Genomic DNA, 19373 nt, shown 5'->3' with positions numbered 1-19373 from the left:
AAAATAGTTATCTTTTCTGTTTATGTATGATCAAATTTAGCCACATGTCAGATTAGTTTCCTAGGGTGTTTTTGGCTTATTAAATTGGCTCACTATTAGGTGTGTTTCAAATATAGTTTACATTATTCCCTACATTTAGTGAGTTCACCAAAAGTAGGGGTCCCCTTCTTTCTAAAGTGGGGTAAACTCATATTTATGTAATAAACAGAGTACTTTTTTCTCTGCTGGCTATGCAGGGGACAAAAATAGAATATGCAAATTTGACTTCTAGACTTTTCATTACTAGGGTAAGGCGACAACTGATTCAGTGAATGGGAATTTGCAGAGTAGCCCACCAAGAATGAATGAAATGGAATTTAAACTACACCTTGATAAACAAAATCAATGCTGTGAGTCTCTACAAAGGTCAAATAAGAAACTGCACTGTGCTTCACACGGGGAATGACTGATACAAGCATACGTAGTACATGTAATATAGAACTCTTTTTTTCAAACAGGCATGCAGGTGTGTATCATCTCTGAAACTTGAAATAGGTTTTATCAGCTGCGGTAGAATTAGATTAGCACTTGGATTTAGCAGAATGAGGGCAGGATTTGCTATACATGATTAACTGCAATAATGCTTATTACTTACACTTTTGGTAAATGTTGCTGCTGCCATTTTATTTCTTCAATGTAGTTAAATTCATACTATGTGCACGAGACTAGGATTTAAAATGTTTCGTTCATGTTCTAATGTTCTCAAGAGTGTTATTCCTTGATGAAAGACTGTTGAGGTTGTGTGGGTTTTCACTTATTATCCCTGTGGAATCTCATGTGATTGGTCATTACCTGTAATGCCTCTTGTAGAGCTATATATTGATTCTAGCTGTTTCATCGACTATGCCATTTGTGCCTGGTGGTCTACAAAATATATCTATGTGTGTCTAGAAAATCTAGAGAACAAATCAAGACAAATTTGCGTACTGAATGATTTGAGAAAGAATGGAAGTGCTATGGCACCTCGTTTGGGGCACACTAGTGGACTCCTACTTCATTTGGGAAATAGAAAGCATTTCTGTGTCTTACGTTCAACATGTTGTAAACCTGTTTCCGCCACAAAGTGCAATTATGTGGAAACCACAAAAATAGGAAAAATGGACTATCACTTAGAAAAAAAGAAATATGCTGTAAAAAGAGTTCTCTTGTTTTACAACTATACTTCTTCTGGAAAGCTGGAAAGTTGGTTATCTTATCACTGGTTACTTTGTATTAATGTCATTCTGGGGAAAACATATACTGTCTTGCATATCACTTTTTTCCATTTTGTTAATAAAGTCCTGGCATTTAGCAATATTTTAGATATTTGTTTTATTTGATTCATATATCGAGTTTTATATAACAAACCTAATAAGGGGGTATCGGAGCGCTTCACAGAAATAGTACAAAAGCAATTTCATAGAGAAATACTGAATACTAAGTTTCAATATTTCACAGCAGACTACAGTAGAAAGTAGGATAGGAAGACCATATAGTCCGTATGCAGTTATGGGAGCACAGCATCAATTATGAGGGTGTGCATATGGGGCGGGGAATAGGAAAAAATAAATACATTATGAGGCCCTACCGTCACTTTTGTGCTGGTGCAGTGTCACTTTTTTTACACTCCTGCTTGGCTTTTCATGGCCTTGTAGTATGTGCCCTTCCATGCAGAACACTGCATGAAAGAAGCGTACCATGGGTGTTGCTGTGGGTGTTCCCACGCAATACTCATGGAATCTAAAACATTCCCAGATTTATGAGGAAACATAAACCTGGGAATGCATTATGCAGCTCACATAGAAGTAGGAAATCGCCTCCATTGATTTATTTTGTGCGAAAAGGTGTCCTTTCCTGCACAAAAACCATCATCCCGCACCGCAGGCACCCTTGGAACATGGCGCAAGGGTGCCTACATTGGTGCTGGGCTGTTTGTTTAGCACCAGCACAGCGGTCAGTAAAGGAATGCACCATATTCGTGTAAATACAGTGCAGTTCTGCACTTTTTTAATGATGCAACGCGGTGCAGTAAATTTGCTTGTGGCATTGCGCTACTCTAATTAAATGAGGCCCTTAGTGGCATAATAAATTGAAAAATACAACATACATAGTGACCATACAGAAAAAAAGAATACCTAGTGACTATATGTATAAAAAATAGGTAGTACCTATATCTAAAAGAAGAGTACAGAAGACATTTTAGAAATGAAGACAGAATAGTCCAGAGATAGTAAGTAAAAAGTACAAATATATATTGGAAGTATATCATAGAACATTACAATAGACAGTAGGATAAATGGGCATGATAGTTTGGAGGTCGATATGGTAGAGTGCTTGGGAGTAGGGAGCATGGAGTCACAGATTTCTACCTAGGTAGAGGAGTATAGAATCTTTGGCGGATGGGAGGAGGAGCATTGGCAAGGTAGATCATTTAGGTATTTATTGAGAAGTAGTTTACGTTTTTTAAGATAGTAGTATTAGTTAAGATATTTTTCTCAGTTCCTGACAGGAAAATTCACGAATTCCCCAAACCTCTAGAATCCTCACCATATGTAAAAAAAAGATACATATTTGGTGTGGATACTGTTTATGGAAAAAATGTATGGTGGTGTTATCAAAATTTCCCAGACATCAAAAAAACGAGTTGGTACTAGGATGATAATCCTCAGCCGATAAACAGTTAACTTGCTAATGCAGATTACTCCTTCACCCTTCTTCTCTCCCAGGAGAAGTCTAATCCCTCCCAAAAGGGCCTACTGTCAGGGGGAGACTTTGATCTACCTGCTGGCCAGTAAAATAGTTAACTTGGCCATTCAGAATAGTTCAAAGGCAGAATTTCATAAAGGGCTGCTCAAAAAACATGCTGCAACACCTGTGACTGTTAAAATATATTGGGGCAGATTTATGATGACTGGCGCATCCCCAGGGATGCGCCAGTCATCCTGCGCCGCTGCTCCGCCACCCATGGGGCAAAAACGGCACAGATGCGTGACGCATCTGTGCCGTAAAAGTGGCGCATTGCTGGAGCTGCGTCGCAAGCGCGACGCAGCTCCAGCAAGGCTCGAGGGTGCCCCTTCTCCACAATGCTGTGTCAAGACCTACGCCTGCTTCAAGCAGGCGCAGGGTTTTGACGCAGCATTGTCCTGAAAGTGACTGAGTGAAATCTCATAGATTTCACTCAGCCACTTTTAGGAGGCGTTCCTGCGCAGGAACGCCCACCCTGCGCCGGAACGCCTCCTTATGGCGCAGGGCTTTACAACGTGGCGCATCTCCTAGATGCGTCACGTTGTAAATAGGGCGCATTGTTTGCGCCGCCGTTGCGTCAAATAAAGTGACGCACCGGCGGCGCAAGGCCTTCATAAATCTGCCCCTTTGTTTTATTTGCTCATCTAATTTTTGGAGTGAGGAAAGTTTTTCTCACTTCTAAAACGGAATGCCAAATGGATACCGAATAGTATGTACGCCTGAGTATGACAGACATTCAGTCACAAAACATTGAATGTTTACAGAACCGTCAAAAGAAGTGGTAACTCATTCACAAAATGTAAAAATACGTTTGTTTAAGAGGACACTGGTCCACGGGAGAGACGCTAGTTCTACTCAGTCAGCTCTCCCATGTGTGCACAAGTCCACCCAAAATCTATTTTTATTGTGAAGGGTGTAGTATGTCCTGTAAGGAAATCTAAAGTGCAGAGTAAAATCGCAAGGCTGCTAATTCTGGATTAGCATACACTACAAAAGCTGTTAACCTACAATTTTTTTAAAGATTTCATGTATGATTGATATTTAGACCTGCTCTATCATCAAACGAAATTGCTGATTTTTCCGGCATGGTAGACCCTCATATAATTCATCGTACTTTAAAGTATTCTCGAATATGTTATGTTATTTTTATTTCTCGCGAGAAATGCGCATGCGCGGGTGGCCGCGCATTCGCATTGGTATCCAAGACGGCGGCGTGAACGAGCAGAGGGAGCCCCGGGATGCAGCGGACAAGGTAAGTGCCTTTTATTTACTTTTCTTTGAACATTTACAAAAATGAGGTACGTAGGGGAGGGGGGCAGGTGGCGCGTAGTTTCTCGCCCTATTTGCGTAGCTTCGCGTAGCCCCACTACGCATACTACGCCCAGGGTTATTCACAACGACCAGCCAGATCGGCGATAAGAACACAAAACACACAATAAGGCGCGTTAGCAGCAGAAATTTTACACCTGCTCTGACCTGGTGTAAAGTGGACGGCAGCCTGCACCTCAAAAGGGAGCACAGCCCAGGGCCTCATCGGAAGGGCAACAGATGCCTTGGAGCAACTGATTATGCATGCCGGACACCCAAGAGGGCCACAACACCCACTATTTCCACCTCCAGGACCACCCCCCGGGCCACCCCATGGCAAAGACATGCCACATCAGCTAAACCTAAACATGTATGAAAAATTCTGCCTGATGTCGTACAATCACAACTGGTGACATGCATGTGTCATCACAGAAATGAGCATCATACATTCACTTTCGAAGCAGACGATGAAAATGTATTGAAACAACACAGAAATTAAATGAAGACACATGGCGGCTCCCCTCAACACAATCCGTAGGTCACAGCCTGCAAGACAAAAAACATGATGAGAAGGTGTGTCCTGCGCACATCAAAGGAAAGAGAGAGAGAGCAAAGGAGAGAGAGAGAGAAGAAAGAGGGTGGGGGAGATAGAGAGACAAGAAGAGAGGGGGAGAGAGAGACAGAGAGAAGAAGAGAGGGGGAGAGAGAGAGAGAAGAAGAGAGGGGGAGAGAGACAGAGAGAGAAGAAGAGAGGGGGTGAGAGAGAGAGGGAGAAGAGAGGGGTAGAGAGAGAGAGAGAGAGAGAGAGAGAGAGAGAGAGAGAGAGAGAGAGAGAGATAGAGAGAGAGAGAGAGAGAGAGAGCCGACCCAGCGCACCCAGGCCACACTGCTTACCTGCTGCCACTGGTGTGTCTCCAACTACTTGCCGGTATGTATAGCAGCACACCATGTAACACATCTGAGACATAGCCGTCATCTGAAGCAGAGTCCAGGGACATGATTGGCACAGTACAAACACTTGCACAAGACAACGTTGCCCGCCCATGCACACACAGCCAGAGGCATCCCAGGCCCTCCCTACGTCCATCCGAGCATGCCCACCTCTGCACACCCGGGCGACACTGCTCACCTTCCACCACCAGCTTGAGGACTGCAGGTCCCACCAAGTGCTGCTGCAAGCCACAAGCCCAGGGCCCGCAGACATGGCACCCTCCACACCATGTATCCACGTTGCGCAGGCCACCAGATCACACATCTGATGCTGGAACTTGATCACACAATGGCATAGGACATACCAGGGCACCCGGCAGCATCGCAGCCTGCACAGCCACTCAGCTCAATGAGTGCCACTAACTCTGTGAGCCTGCAAGCAGGGTACGTGGCGGTAGGCCCGCGCAGGCCACTGGCGTAGCCTACACTGCGGTCCAGCAAGGACTGCCAGGACGGGCCATCATCGCAGGCTGCACACTCACGCTCATCAGCTCAAGGTGCCATTGACTAAGCGCACCCTAAGTCACCGTCCCATGGCGATAGGCCCGTGCCGGTCTCAAGGCCTCGGGTGCCACAAACCCTTTTCAATCCCAGTCAGCGCCACATGGCGGTAGGCCTGTGATGGCCTTAGGGCCTCAGGTCTGGCATCCAGTCCCCAGGAGCATAGGGGTATGTGACATTGTCTGCCCCTTATATTTGCGGGGTCAAATGGCCTGTGATGCCTTGTCCGGGTGGGTGTGGTGTGCATGCAAACCTGCCCTCAGGGAGTAGCTGTGACATGCCGACAACTAGACCAGTGACTTGCACACCATCAGCGAGAACGCCTGCGATGGGTAGCAATGAGGCCCCCCCTGGGAGCATGAGTGGAGTGGTCTGGCCAGTCGTACGCTGGAACAGGGCAGGGCTTGCAAAAATGACTCATGGGCTATGGGCGTGGATCAGTCCATGTCCGGACAAGAAAGTGGCTGGTGCGTGTGTCCCTGTTGTGGTGCCCATGGGACCCGTGACCCAATTTGACATGTAGCAACCTCTGACTGGCATCCCTCAGGATGAGCATCATTGACGCAAGTGAAATCGCTGTCCCTACATTCATCCACATATACATACATGAATGATGAATGACATGACACAGCTATGCGTCACTGGATGGTTATTGCACATCCAGTGCTGTTCCTCAGCTGGAGCAGTACAGGGCACAGCCGAATACACCACACTATATTGGCCGCATGGAGGGCCAGCTAGAGTCATCCGTGAAAGAAAAGTACTGCGCAAGAGGAGGGTTGCAGTCCGCAGTCTGGTAGCCATGTCATTGGCCATCAAACGTGGTGGTCCATGTCGCTTTCCAAGGTGAGTGCATCTGAGTGAATTGGGGATCAGTGGAAGGCCATGTGCGGGACCAGGCAGAAACAGGCCATGTGGCTGGAATTAATGCTACTGAGCCCTTCTGAACACAGGCCCATCCACGTCCTCGTCCCCCGGATATGTGCCCTGCCCCACCTGTGGGTGTTGCTGTACCGGCTGTGGCACTGTGTGACCTTGACACCTCAGGTGCCGGAGGTGGTCTATCTGCTACACTGTGTGGCACTGTCACCTCAGGTGCCGGAAGTGGATTGTCTGCCACACTGTGTGGCACTGACACCTGAGGTGCAGGAGGTGGATCGTCTGCCACACTGTGTGGCACTGACACCTCAGGTGCCGGAGGTGAATTGTCTGCACACTGTTTAGCACTGACACATCAGGTGCCAGGGGTGGTCTATCTGCCACACTGTGAGACACTGTCACATCAGGGGCCAGAGGTGGATTGTCGGCCGCACTGTGTGCCACTGACACATCAGGTGCCAGAATGGTTAGGCCTGCCACACAGGGAGGCATTGCCACACCAGGGGGCGGAGATGTGGATGGTTTGGGGGCAGCAGCATTCAACATCACCATGCCTTGGGGCAGCAATGCCATGATGAGGATCTGCAGGACATGGTAGATCCCTGCTACACTCTGCTGATGTTCAGCAGTGGCTGCCATCCTTTCAGCCTCCATCCGCACACTGTCCTCCATGAGCCTCCGCATGTGTGCCAGCTCACGGCTGTTATCCCTGGAGCCACTCTGAGTGGACAGGTGTTCTTCTCTCCGTGTCATGACTCCAGCGATGTCAGTCAGGACTCATGGAGCGGGGCTACAACCCCAAGCATGGCATCAAGTTCGGTAGCCATGAGGTCAAACCCCACCCGCACCTGCTCTGCGGTCTCCCTCTGGCCCTCCAGCACACTGAGTTGAAAGGCCATGTGTTGTCCCTGCGGGTCTTGGGGGGGGTGCCGGGGCTTTGGGTGCCTCCTGCTGGATGCTTTGGGTAGTGGGTGGGGTCTCCTCCATGCAGCTGGCCTGCTCTGATCCTGGAGGTGAGTTTCGGATTAGGTCAATGTTGTCTTGGATGGCTTGGGTGTCGATGGTGGTGTTTTCCTCCTCCTCATCAGTGAAGAGTGGCAGGGACTTCTCTGCATGAGGTGTTCACTGTGCCCCTGCGATGTGAAGTGGTGATGGTGTATTACAATGTGTCCACATGTATGTAGCCAGATGGTACATGTTGACATTCAGACAGCATGGCATTGTACATTATGACAGTCTGTAGACCTGGGCGAGCACCCAGAGTCATTGTGGGTGTGCACTGTGCTGTGCTTGGTTGTGCATGTGTGCCATTGTGCCCATCTCCACCCATCCCCCCAGTACCTGGCGGTCACTCACTCTGTAGGGGTTGTGTTATGTCCTGTCGAGCAGTGTCCGATCCCCCGACTCCGGCCACAGTCTCCACACTGATGACTGTCAACACCAGCTCCTCCATGTCATCCAGCTTGAGCTGTGGCGCTGGGCCCCCACCTCCAGCCTGAGTTGCTGCCTACCGGTTGGCCGAGTGTTTCTCCTTGGTCCGCCGCTCAATGTAATTCCATCGTCTCTTGATCTCGTCCATTGTCCTCTTGTGCTCCCCGACGGCATTCACTTTGTCCACAATGTTCCGCCATGTTCCATTTTTGGTGCCCAATGACAAGTTGGAGGTGACGAACAGTTGTTGATGGTGTTCCGTCACCATCGCAAGTTTTTTGGTATTGCGGTTTGTGTTTTTGTCGCCATCGAGGTGGATGTATCGCGGACGTTGTCCACGGTTTTGGCAGTCTATTGCATGCTACCGCCATGTTGTGAATTCCACGTTGACACAGGGTTATTTTCCAGCGATAGGATGCAATGGTGAAAGTTGTGTTGCGCTACTCTTGCGGTAGTTATCACACATTCTTGTGAATATACCCCTCAGGGTGCAATTTGTCAGTTCCTACACAATATTAGTAACATTCGCACAACTTCCGTCCTGCACTGTTACCAGTTTGGGTAACACCTAAGTGGACCCTGTGTCATTGGGGTGAAGAGTTGAGATCACTTCTAAATTACCAACGTGTGGGTTGGTAGAAGAGGACGGAATGAGGAATTGTGAACAACATAATATTTGCCAAAGTAATTAAATAATTAAAACATTTTATATTTCGCTATCCCTAGTGTAAGGTAGGTCATGTTTAGTTAATACATGAGTGGAGTCACACAAATAGACACAAAACAAAAGTTTTATGACATTAGCTAAAGAGTAATTGCGCATGTTTTAAAATGTTGCAACTAGAAATATATGTGAGTAATCAAGAAGCCATCATTTGTTAACACTGACTCGTTTCTTCCGTATTTTTTGGTGACCTTTTATACCTTTAAGTTGTAGCTGGCGTCAGGCAGTCCTTTCTAAACCTTTAAATATTTGCCAACAGCCTTGTTATTTCATGATTTTAAGGCGAATCATTACCTATTCGGCCTGTGCGCCTTTCCCCTTCTTTGAGCATCCCTATGCTCAGCTTGTTTATAAATGACAGAACCCACCTCCACTTACAACAGCGGCTGCCGAGAGAGTGCTGTGCAGTCCCATTTCTGTACTAGATGAATACACCTTTATCCTGTCTCCTGTGTACTCAGGCCTCACGCTCCCGGATTCTTAAGCAGGCAGACACACAAAAGGCGTCGCATGCTGATGTTGCTGGTCCCGCCACATGAGGGACTCCGCTTGTCCCTTCCTTTCCCAACACTTAAATACATTTACATTTCCAAGGATACGCAAGGTCGTCCCGGTCTCTGCAGGCAGCGTCCTGACAGCCTCTTTTCAGCCGCGCTGACAGCCGAGGCGCGCGCGCGGACCCGGCCATTGTAATCTGAAGTGTTAATTGGCGAAGACCTGTCTGACCTCGGCGGCTCGGCCTCCTCCCTCGGTGACAGCCGGGGCCAAGGCATCTCTCAGATGAGAGAGATTAAGGGAGGAGGAAAACAGCCCTGACAGATCAGTAAAGAACAATTTGTAATATTTCAATCTTGCCAGTGATTGGACCCGGGTCGAGGCAAGTGTCAGCGTTGGTTTGCATTATTCTGGTCTCGTGTCCAGTCACGTGACGTGATGGAACAGATAATGCCCGGCCACACAGACTTCTTTTCACTCTTTGCCCTATGGTGTGTTAAGGTACAAAGTTAGGCAAATCTGTTTATTAGTCTCACCTCTATGGCCCAATATACAGTAAAAGTTGAACCAGTTTAAATTGTTAGATACTTCAGGCATAGACATAGAAGTGTAAATTAGGTTCTCAGAAGCAGGGGTTGTTTTCTAAATTCTTTCTGTGGAGGGGCACTACTGAGGTGGAGAAACTTTACCACCCTTTGGTGGAAGGTTGTTCCTTGGCATGTCTATTGACACGTCACAGCCTCGGCCACACCCATGCGGTGCCCGTCAGGATTTATTCTCCTAACCTCATCCCTCGGGTCACCAGCACCATCCCTTCCGCTGCTGCCTTCCACAAAGCCCAAATACTAATATTAAGATACACACAAGTGTGCACAATGAAGAGTTGAAATCATGGCAAGGCATCTGTGAACTGGCAGATTCTCTCCTCCCCATCCCAAAATGAGGAGAGGCACCTACGGAAAATAGAAGCTTTTTTATTTCCTACCAGTGTCTTCCAAGCTCATGCCATGGTGGACCCCCGACATTCTGTGAACTATTACTGGAATTAGGTACCCTCATATAGGAGGTTGATGGTGTTTATATGGTCGCTGAAACCTCTATATCATCCAGGAATAACATTTAAAAAACGTAGAGATATCTGAGGTGGTCTGCATACCTAGATCCACCAACACCCAAGGCCAGTATCTTCCCAGGCCAGAATCTTACCGCTCAGATATCATGTCTGCTCGAGTGGTACACCAGGTGTTCTGCCCCTAAGGAAGTTAACACATTACTACTATTTAATTCTATATATATATGTGGGTGTAACATTGTGTGTGGTCCCATGCCTAAAACCTGACTCCTTCCCCAAGCTGCTACCATGCCATTCCTATCAAGCAGTATATGTCAAAGCGCGCTGCGGCTGCTAATATACCAGTCGATACGGCGTATATGTGCAGTCAGTAGGTTATGCTGCCCCTTTACCCCAGGAATTGACCCTAGCTGCAACACCAAATCCTGCTCCAACCCCCTACCTCCCAGGCTTCAGCTCCACAAGGAGTGGACTGGGTTTGAGGAAAAGGATCTACATTTCAGAAGAGCTGACGTTCTGGACATTTTCACACACACACACACAGACACACACGCACATGCACACACATACACCCATACACACACACACACACACACACACTTCCAGTCTGTAACACAAAGAAAAACACAAAATAAGTGAGAACAAATTCAAGGGTATTGACAGAAAAGGCACTTGATTAACAATCCGGCCTAATAGATTAACTGCACCTCATGACCATAACATTGTAGAAACTGCTGCAAAGATAGCAGATTCAGTGGTCAGGGATATCATGAACTTTCAATAATTGAATATTTGTATTTATAAAGCACCCTCTAGTGGTTGAGTCATTTGTATTAAATGTGCAGTTGTGGGGAGAGCTCAGTCACCGGTGGTGACCCACATCTCTGACAGAGGCCTCTCTGCAAGGGAGGGTGGCATTCAGTGGTAGTGGAAGGCTGACACCACATGGTCCATAGTTCTGAAATTATATTGTAAAATCATTTTCTGTGTCATGTCCTGTGTGAAATATAACTAATACACCGTAAATGGTGTGCAACCCAGCTCCTCACACGTTGCAAATGGTTAGTTGGTTACCTTTTAGCTGTTAATTGGTATATTCCAGTAATAAAGATGCGAACATTTTGCCAAAGTGGATTTAATAGAATCAATAGGTGAACTGAGGTCATACCTTTGTCAGTTACCTGACACGAATCATCAATATCATTAAATATGGAAAAAAGAAGCCTGTCTTACCCCCAGATTCATCATTGACCTGTTTTGCGAGTCCTTAATAGTGATTATTAAGGAATCGCTATTAAAGACTCGCAAAACGGGATTCATGTAGAAATCGCAATATTATTTGCGATTTCTACAGCTTCCTTATTTGCGATTAGCAAATTGCTAATTATTTGCCATTAGCAATTTGCTAATCGCAAATAAGGAATTAGCAATTTGCTAATCGCAAATAAGGATGCGATTTCAAGGGTGCCAGGGGTGTCCAAAGGACACCCTCCCTGTAGCACCCCTGAAATGAAAATGTAGACTGATGTTGCGCACACACATTTCCAAAGGACATGTGTGTGTGTAACATACAACTTAGAAAAATGCACTAAAGTGCATTTTTCTAAGTTTTCGCTTTTTACCACGAAGTCAGACTTCGCGGTAAATAGCGGCCAAAAATTGCGATTTCGCAATTCTAAAATGGTTCATGAATTGCATTTAAGGAATCTCAAATAGAGATTCCTTAAATGCAATTCCTCGGCTGTTTCCAGAAGGCACTCGGGTTTATTAGAATCTCAAACACTTCATATCTGTTTAGGTCGGTTGTTTTGAGCCTATAAACCTTAAAGTGCAAAACTATGTATAATGAGCGATATTGTTTTACAAGGCTGTTTCTTGTTAGTAGGAAATGCTTCCAGAGGATCACGAGACCGAAGTATGTCAACCGGAAACTAAAGAAATGTTTTAAAATGTTGCAGGGATGTAAGGAATAAGGCAGGAATGGGCACATGGGAATGAAAGCCTGTTTTCCGATGGGTGCAGCACTGCATACTCTATATACAAAGAGGCCATAATTATGAGTCCCTTTGCGTCACATGGTGCAAGAGCGATGCAAATGAAAAATGAGATTTATGAAGCCACGGGAGGCCACCTTGCGTAGCCCTGCGTGGCATTATAAATCTCAAATAATGCAAGGCCCGAATTGCTGCCTTGCATTTCTCTGCGCCAGGCAGGCGTTTTCATGGGTGTTGCGTGGGTGTTCCAACTTAACATCCATAGATTTTGACGCGTTCCCAGATTTACAAGAACAGGTAAACCTTGGAATGTGCCTTTACCTAGGAAAGGCGTAACAATGATAAATATCTTTATATCCCCTTATTTTTTTCTCTTTGCATGTGTGATGCATTCTGCAATTGCTTTAAATATGGTGCATTCCTGCCTTTTTTGTATTGTATTATATTGTATGGGATTTATAAAGCGCCAGAATCACCCACAAAGGGGTATCTCCATGCTGCAGAGGAGACAAGAGACAAGTCAGGCAAAATCAGTCTCGGAATAATTCAGTCTTCAGGAGTTTCCTGAATCAAAAAAGACTGGGGCATTTGCGCAGGTCCTCGGGCAGTGTTCCAAAAATTTCGGAGCAAGGTTAACAAAAGTTTTGCCTCCTGTTCGTAATTTCCTGTAGTGGGGTACCACAAGCAGCCTTTTACCCTCCGATCTAAGTAGTCTGCTCGGACGGTACAATTTAAATTTTTCTGCCAGATAGCTCTGGCTCACACCATAAAGTTCCTTATGGGCAAGGCAGCAGAGTTTAAACTTGATTCTCTGGTGAATAGAAATCCAATGAAGCTCTCTCAGCAGAGGCCAGGAGGAGGTAGGAGGAGGCATTTCTGAGAGCTAGACATTCTGGACTATCTGTAATCTACTCAAGAGGGATTCGTTAGCTGATGCTAAAAGAGCATTACGGTAATCAAGTTGGCCGATGACCAGGGTTTTAATCAGAGTTCTTCGGAAGGATAAGGGCAGCCACTGGAACACTCTGCGCAAAAGACTCAGAGTGTGGTAGCAGGCCCCTGAGGTAGCCATGGCTTGGTCTCTCGCAGATATGGAGTTATCCAATCGGACCCCTACATTTTTTACTATGCGAGACGGGGTGGGCGAGGGGCCTAAAATAGCAGGTCATAAGTTTGGAGACCAAGTTGTTTGAGCAGAGCCAAACAATAAGATCTCAGTCTTAGCCACATTCAGTTGGAGGACATTTTCTGTCATCCAACCAGAAATGGCTTGCATGCCCTCAGCAAAGCGATGTTCAAATAACTCTGTACCCTTATCCAAGGATAAAAGCAGTTGCATGTTGTCTGCATAGGAATAGAGAGTAAATCTGTATTCTCTAATAATCTTGGCAAGAGAGGCCACATAAACATTGAACAGGATGGGACTCAGGCAGAAGCCCTGGGGCACCCCCTTAGTAAGCTGCAAGGTATGGGAACAAAAGGGGCCTAGGTTAATCGTCTGAGCGGGCTGGTCCACAAAGCTAGCAAGCCACTTAAGTGCCAGTCTCTCCTCATTGGTGAATCAGTTTCTGGTGAGAGACAGTATCAAAGGCTGCTGTCAGATCCAATAAAACCAGCAGCACTGCCTTGTTCAGGAGCCATTTTAATATAATCTGGACAAGATGAGGATGTTTTCCGTAGAGTGGTTGGGTCTGAACCCAGACTGGGAGGAATCATGGATACCTTGAGATTTAAGATAACCCATCAGCTGAGTGTTGACGTACCCTTCCACCAGTTTGTTCATAAGCGGCAGAAGTGAAATAGGGCGATAGTTGGCAATCACATCTGCGGGTATCGGAGCTTTTTTCATGATTGGTAACACTTGAGTGGCCTTCCATTTAAGTGGCAGTACCCCTTTACTCAAAGAGGTGTTTAGGATAATACAGATGGAGGGGGCCATAAGAGGGGCTAATAAGGCAAACAAATAAGCTAGCATAACATCTGGAGAAGATCCAGATTTCGATGTTCTTAACATGGTTTAGGCCTGTGGTGTCTGTATCGCGTTAAAATGCTGAAGGCCGACATCAGACCTGTTCAAGGTTGAGGGCAGCAGGTTAGAGGGATCCAAGGATTTAGAATCATGAGGAAATTGATCCTAAATTAGATTTATTTTTTCATCAAAATAGTTAGCTATGTTATCACACATGGTACTTGGGTAGGGGGAATTTGTAGGGAGCAGGCAGTAGGGTTAGTGAAAGTGTTAAGAATTTTATAAAGTTCCTTTGGCGAGTTGCTCACCTGATTAAGCTTTCAGATGACATGGGCTTTCCGTGCCTTATTTAAGTTTGTGTGGTAGGAAGTGAGTGCATTTTATAGTTATGTTTCTCATTCTCCATATGAGTTTTGCGCCAGATTTTTTCCGAAATTTCGCATTTAGATTTTTCCTTCCCCAAGTCAGGCGCGTACCAGACGGCAATTTTTTTGTGGATCTTAGTTTGTTGTCATTTAAAGGGGCAAGAGTGTCTATCACTGAAGTGATAGCCTCATCGAAGACACTAAGCTTGTTGGCAATATCCATATGTTCACCAAATATAGGAGGTACAATGTTTTTACAAAAAAGGAGTCAAGTGTGACTTTATGCCATTGTCTTCTGTGATTGTGTTGGGATTGCGAGGGGACTTGATTCCTGAAAAAGCCATTAATCTGAAAGTGAATCAGTAAATGATCTGACCAGATCACTTGTCAGTTTGCAGGGTATGCCCAGACATCGGTCCCTTGCTCACTTTGCCACTGGATTCAAGCTAGCCTGGCTGATGAGGGCTGTTACCCCGAAACAGGTCCCAGGATGCTTGTTTCTGGTCCAGGGAAGACATGGTTTGGTAGTTTGGGCTGGACTGCTCCTATGAGGCACAGGGTCAAGACTGATGTACATATAGCTGTGTCTGAACTGGGGTGGCAAAGTGAGCGCTCCATCCATCATCTCCTTGTGTTTGCTTAGAACAAAGATAGACTCAGGAGTCCACAATAGGATAGCTGGCAGATGTGCTCAGCCAGAATATTCCACAGGCAGCAGCATTTCCTTCGGTAGTAATGCAAAAATATGTTGCCGGAGAAGACCCGGACTTCTTTTTTGAGAATTTTGAACGGATGGTAAGGTCAGCGGCCTGGCCTGTCCACAAATGGGGGCAATATCTCGGACCTCTCCTATCCGGTAATCTTCAGGCTGCCTATCAAGCAGCCAATCCCTTGGGTCTTACACCTTTTGAAGAGGTTAAGAAAAGCATCCTTGAAAAAATGGGGGTAGATGATGAAACGTATCGGATCCGGCTACGGCAGATAAAAGAAGGGCCCAAGAAACACCAAGAGCCTTATACTTCTGAGTGAAGGACATGGCTGACCGATGGTTGAAACCCTCAACTTCAACTAAGGAAGTGATAGTAGAGAAGATATATTTGGAACAGTATCTTTCTTCCCTACACACCCCCATACAACTATGGGTCCGACAACATTCGCAAGTAACCTTAGAAATCACTGGGGAAATACAGAAAGGCAGGAAAGAAGAGACAAATTGGAAATCTGCGGGGGTTTCCAACCAAGAGTCAAAAAGGTTAAACCCCAAGGTAGCCAAATTCTGTAGCACCTTGTTAAACCTGAGTCGGGTCGGGGACAATCGGTATTTGCCCGGCGGTATTGCCTCTGTGACCCTCTAGTTATTTAATCAATGAAGAGGCAGGCGCTGGAGACTGGAAGGCAGGAAACAAGGTTTTTATTCTCTCCGGAGGAGAACACAACAAAACGGGCAGAAGGTATCGTTCTGAGGTGCTCTAGCTACATTTCTGAGGCCTGGCCTCTTATACACTGTTTTATGACTTTATTGCAGATTACATATTCATGTTAAAGCTTTGATGTATGGAAAGACATTCCCGGAACTCCCCTTTGGGCCCGTTCCCACACACATTTACAGTTGAAGTCCCCACCCTAGTTACGACAGGTGATGAGTATCGCGCAGCTGGATATTCCGCCGATTCACGGAATGTGGGGGGTTTGATCGGATCTCATGGAGTGGGGGCTTTGATCAACCCAGGGATCCTTTGATGGGGGAAGCTTTCTATTGTACGGGGAGGGGCAAGGAATGGTATCGGCAGAGCTGGGTGTCGGCCTGGGAACGGGGAAGACAAACGGGCACACGGGGAAAAGGGGGGTTTGCGTCTAAGGGCCGGGGATCATGAAAGGGAAGAAGGGAGGTGTCGCGCTGGGAACAGGATGAGGGCCTGGGGCAGAGCAGCGCCGAAGAGGGGTTTATGATTCAAGACAGGTGCAAGCAGGGGGTTGATCAGCGTGCAGGCTTAGTGAGGGCGAAGGGCTATGTCAGGGGCCAGCGGCATGCAAAAGGGTTCGCTCTGATCAAGGCATCTTAAAATGGCGGGTGCGCACGACAAAAGTGTGGCATCAGGGGAAGAGGCAAGATGGCGCAGATGATGTTCACCAAACCGTACTAATTTTCAACAACCTGTCCACAAAAGGAGGAGCCAATGAACGTGGGCATAACAAAGGTATTGTATGGCACACAGGAAGGTTCAAGTCCTCATTACCATCATCGGGTTACTGTCAATGGAGTAGCCAGGGAAGCTTTAATAGACACCAGAAGTATACAGAGTATCTTGCAACCCTAGGCAGTCCCTGGGGGAGCACGAGCTATGGGCGATATGCTAAATATCCAGTGTGTACATGGGGACAATTGAAGATATCCCACTACCGAAGTGCAAATCCAACGCAAATCTACAATAAAATCAGTACCCTTGTGGGTAGGATTAATACCAAAGTTACCTGAGCCCCTGGTGTTGGGAAGACACTATCCGCATAGGACAGCTTATTGGGAGAGACCTGGAAAGAAGGGGAGGAATGGAGGAGACAGGTACTTTTTCTCAAGCACAGGATGATGAATAGCCAATAAGCAAGCCAAGGAAAAGCCATAGACAGAGGAAGACTGAAAATAAAGTGAGGAATCATGTGGCCCTAGCTCAGTTTGATAAAGAAAGTATTGGGGAAACCGATCAAGGGTTTCGAAGTGCTCAGCGAGAACACCCAACTCTAAGAGAAGCTTGGAATAGAGCCTCTCCCATAGAAGACTCCTACCAAGTATGTCCCCAATTCTTTACAAGCAAGGGTTAACTGTACCGAAAAGGGGGGAGGGATCTTAAACCACAACTGTTAGTAACTAGCTGATATAGGGAGAATGTGTTATTTTTGGCTCATAGCCATTTGCTGGGGGTCATTTTGGTGGGGAAAAGAGAGAATTGCTATACTAGAGAAGTTCTATTGGCCAGGAATTTATAAACAAATACGTAGGTACTGTAGAGAATGCCCAGTTTGTCAAACAAATAGCCGTAGTCTACCTTCTAGAGTCCCATTAAAACCTCTCCCTATAAAAGAAGAACACTTCTCAAGGGTAGGCATGGATATAATTGGTCCTCTCCTTTCTTTACGCAGTGGTTGTCGATATGTCCTTCTCCTGGTTGATACGCAACCCGATTCCTAGAGGCAATAGCCCTAAGACAGCCTAATGCCACACAAATAGCTAAGGCCATGATTAACATCTTCTCTGGAGTAGGGTTCCCGCAGGAAATTGTGACCGACCAGGTTACGCCATTCGTTTCCAAACTACTAAAACAAGTTTGGCAACAGTTAAATATCAAACGGATAAGAACATCCGCCTATCACCTGCAGACAAATGGGTTAGTAGAGAGATATAATGCCACACTAAAAATGACATTTAAAAAATGATTGGATCTGGAAACGTGCAAATGGGAGGATATGCTGCACCTTGCCCTTTTCGCAAAAGTACTGGATAACCCCTTTTTGAATTATTATATGGGCGACAACCCCGTACCTTGTTAGATATGCTCAAGGAAGAGTGGGAAGAGGAAAAGGTAATAGGAAAGCCCTTACCAGAGCATGTTCTTACCTTGAAGAATCAGTTAAGCCAGATGCGCGAAATTGTAAAATCCCATTTAGAACAAGCCCAAGACGACCAAAAGACCCAGTGCTACAAAAAAGCAAAAGAAAGGACCCTTGCCATAGGGGATTTGGTTTTGCTTATGATGACTACCTCTTATCATAACCTATTGGGACAAAGGCAAGGCCCATTTAGGGTGATAGAACAAGTGACCCCGGTCACCTACTGACTAGAGATGGACCCAGGCAAGAAAACAAATACTCAGATCTTCCATATTAATCTGTTAAACAAGTGGGAAGTAGCAAAACCCGCTTTATTAAGTGCCAATGATGACCCTACACCCCTATATCTACATAGTATAGACCCCGATTTACCAGACCATTAGAAACGAGAAGTAAACTCTTGTTTACAACCCTTTCAATCAGTATTTTCTCTAATTCCGGGGAGAACATCAGTCATAGAACACCCAATTCAGACTCTTCCAGGGAAGAAGGTTATACTACGTCCCTCTCGAATACCAGAATCCCAATGAGAGGCTGTTGAGAACGAAATTCAACAGATGCTTAGAATGGGGGTTATAGAACCCTCTACCAGTGAATGGAATTCCCCAATTGTTATCGTTCCTACGCCAGACGGGTCTATCAGATTTTGCATTAATTTATGTGAGATTAAGAAAATATCACGATACGATTCATACCTACTCGCTCGAGTGGATGAAATGATACGAAGGTTGGGTGAAGCACAGTATATTAGTACTCTTGATCCATGCAAAGGCTATTGGCAGGTGGTACTAAGGGAGCAAGATAAGGAGAAGATAGCATTCTCCACGCCTGGGGGGGTTATATCAATTTACCGTTTTGCCCCTTGGTCTACATGTGAGGACGACGAAGCTCTGTAAATGTGGAGCGAAGAGTGGTGGTTGCCCTTGGAGGCTTTACTTCCCCGCCGCAACTCAGGAGAGTTGCGGCCTTTCCCAGTACATGGGCAGAGGGAGAAGGGAAGCTTCAGGGGCTGTACGGGGTGGGGGATGGAAATATGGGAAAGGTTTGAAACCAGTAATACCGTAAGGGAAAGAGAAGGAAAAGCACAAGAGGAGCCTGAAACGAGTAATGAAAATCAGGACTAAGGAGAGTCCTTATCTTAATAGTTTCAAGAGAAGGAAATAGAAGTGTCTCTACATTGAATGCCTGAGAAAGAGAGGTGGTAGTTCAGGGAAACCTTCAAAATTACCCATAAGAAGACAAAAGGCACATAATTAGTTTAACTAAGCTAGCGGTGCGA

The sequence above is a fragment of the Lissotriton helveticus genome, chromosome 3_2, assembly GCF_964261635.1.
Source record: "Lissotriton helveticus chromosome 3_2, aLisHel1.1, whole genome shotgun sequence".
Classification (NCBI taxonomy): domain Eukaryota; kingdom Metazoa; phylum Chordata; class Amphibia; order Caudata; family Salamandridae; genus Lissotriton; species Lissotriton helveticus.
Note: the sequence above shows the minus strand (reverse complement) of the source record.